The sequence below is a fragment of the Octopus bimaculoides genome, chromosome 21 (genome assembly GCF_001194135.2).
Source record: "Octopus bimaculoides isolate UCB-OBI-ISO-001 chromosome 21, ASM119413v2, whole genome shotgun sequence".
NCBI lineage: Eukaryota > Metazoa > Mollusca > Cephalopoda > Octopoda > Octopodidae > Octopus > Octopus bimaculoides.
Genome location: NC_069001.1, coordinates 34,510,420 through 34,513,185, shown reverse-complemented (window position 1 = coordinate 34,513,185; position 2,766 = coordinate 34,510,420). Strand labels below are relative to the sequence as shown.

The following is a 2,766-nucleotide window of genomic DNA, read 5'->3' as shown; positions in this document are numbered from 1 at the left end:
ATTAGGCTGAGAATGACACAGTAAAACCACCACATCAATCATTGCTCATCATACACTTGTGTTGTGAGTCAAGACATGCGATATCACATCTTTTGTTTCTGATGATTCTGGATAATTCCGGACTTCCATACAATTATTGAGGTGAGAGCTGATGAGCCAAAAAGTGATAGGTTCCTCACAAGCAACTTTACTTTTAGTCATTGTTTAACCCTTCACTGTTCCGATTACTCTCCCACTTATTCACATTGTTTTGAATTATCATGCTTTATCTCATAGCTTCGAGATTTCAATGATGTGATTGTTTATTTGTTGTTAGGAAGAAAACAGCAGAGAGAAGATAGACACCACCAGCCCTTGTTGTTGTTGTTGTTATTCCTTAACACCAAGACAGCCGGGACAGGCAGACCAACGATCAAAGGCATTGCAGGTAGGACCATCCAGCTTAGGTTTTTGTTTTCCATTTTTTTCCAGGATTATCTAGGATTACATAATCTAATGTGTCCTTGTCTTTCAGACAGTAAAATGTAATTTGAGAAAGATTTGTCTGTTATGTCTAGCAAAGCAAGCAACCACACAAGAGGGTCTCTCTCTCATTAGCTTGGATAGACACTAGCTTCAACAAAAAAGTGAGAAATAAAAAAGAAGGAAAAGGAAATAGTGACACACCGCTGAGATAAGTCTATCAAATAGCAGACATATTATATCACATGACAAAACAGAAAGAGCAGCTGGAAATGTCATGTGACCAGGCAGACAGTTGAATAAAATACAATGCTATTTTCTTTGTTTGTTATGTCTTACTTTGGAGACTGATGTAATTTCATTTTGTAGTAAGTTGTATATTATATAACTTAGTTATATAGTTTTATACTAAAGATCATAGGTATATAATTATGTATTAAACATTGTAGCTTTATAGTTGAACATTAACCCTTTAGCATTCAGTTTATTCTGTCAACTGTTTTGTTTATTTATTTACATTGTTTTGAATTAATCATGAATTATCTTGTAATGTCAAGATTTCAGTCTGATTTGGCATGGTTTCTACAGCTGGATGCCCTTCTTAATGCCAACCACTCTGAGTGTGTAATGGGTACTTTTTATGTTCCACTGGCACAGGTGCCATTTTCCTGATACTGGTAACAGCCATGACTACAATTTCACAGGTGCCATTTACATGATACTGGTAACGGCTCCTTATTTATCACAATTTAATTACAAGTAAAGAAAAGAAACAAAAGAAAAAAAGAGGAAGAATAAGTAGCAGCAGATGGAGGAGAGGGAGCAACAGGCTGCACACCCTGAATAAATGGCTTGTTCAGCCATGCCCCATGGATATGACCATGATGGCAATGCAGCAGAGGATGGCCAGTAACACTTACTGCAACAGACCCTACACCTCATGGAGCTCAGTTCTCAGACAGGACCCTGTTTTCGTGATTTTGCAGAGGAAAATGATAGTGCAGGGTCCAAGAATACCTGAGGCCTTTATTGCAACTAGCACAAACTGATAGCAGCTGGTCAGGTCCCTGTATTTTTTTATTTTCCTTTTCTCTGCGTTACAGGCAGCAATTCCTAGGTTTGCAGCCAAAGCAATCAGGTTGGACCCAGAGAACATGTCATTGCACATTGCATCCTAGTTTAGGGATCTACCTCCCTTGTGTGGAAAGAAAGTTATTCCGTCAGGGCGGGGCACTTTATTAATTTAAACTTTTAATCTGTTCTACAGTTCAGCTTAACAACATATGTTTCAAATTAAACAGTAAAACTACAATGCTTCTTATCTGTTTAAAAATTCCAATTAGTTATCATTTTATACCGATGGTTAGCATTATCATGTCTAAAACATATTAGTAATAATTTAATTGTTTCAATTGATCTTATTTACGAAAAATATAATAATTAAGCAGAATTATAGCATGACGAGTTTAATGCATGAAAATAGAAACACTGAACAGTAAACCTATTAATTAACATTTGATAGAAATTAAGCTTGCCCATCTACCATTACCTTCCAATCTAATTATTTTAATCTGGTTTATTTGAAGTGTTTTGGATTTCAGAAGCATTAAAAGTATTTCATTATCCTCAAACACAGACTCATTCATAACAGTTAAACTTAAGTATAGTCTCTATGGCAATAAATAAATTGTGTGCAGAATCACTGAATTGGAATTGATAACTTGTAAGTATTTAATCTAAAATGTAATGAAACTTAAAAGTATTCTGTATATTGGATCAGTCTTAAATACCCAGGTACTTAAAAAGTTTGAAGGTAGTATAGTACTCCAAAGGTGGTGAGCTGGCAGAATTGTTAGCAGGTTGGGAAAAGGGTTAAAGGTATTTCTTCTGGTTCTTTACGTTCTGAGTTCAAATCCTGCTGAGGTCGACTTTACCTTTCATACTTTCAGAGTTCATAAAATAAAGTACCAGTCATAGCTTCTATGGTTTGATGCCCTTCCTAATAATGCCAACCTCTCCAATAGTGTAATGGGTGTTCTTTCTATGCCACTGGCATGGGTGCCAGTTACATGACATATGCATAAAAGTATGTATGCATGTGCATGTGTGTGTGTGTGTGTGTGTGTGTGTATATATATATATATATATATATATATATATATATATAGTAAGAATTTACAAAAAACAAAAGATGAAGACGGATGTGTAAACAAAACAAACAGGTGTATTAGTTTAATGCTTGGGAAGTGAGAAAGTCTTTTACGTTTTGAGCCTAAGCTCTTTGACAGAAAGGAACACAGAAAT

General features: G+C 35.4%; 1 long non-coding RNA gene across 1 annotated transcript in view; it reads left to right on the top strand.

The window, feature by feature from the left end:
- Window positions 1–320: 320 nt before the first annotated feature.
- Window positions 321–2,766, top strand: part of LOC106884501 (uncharacterized) — a 60,171-nt gene continuing 57,725 nt past the window's right edge. Inside the window, exon 1 of the long non-coding RNA XR_001411252.2 lies at window positions 321–427. This is a non-coding gene — a long non-coding RNA (uncharacterized LOC106884501). The remainder of the gene's footprint in view (window positions 428–2,766) is intronic.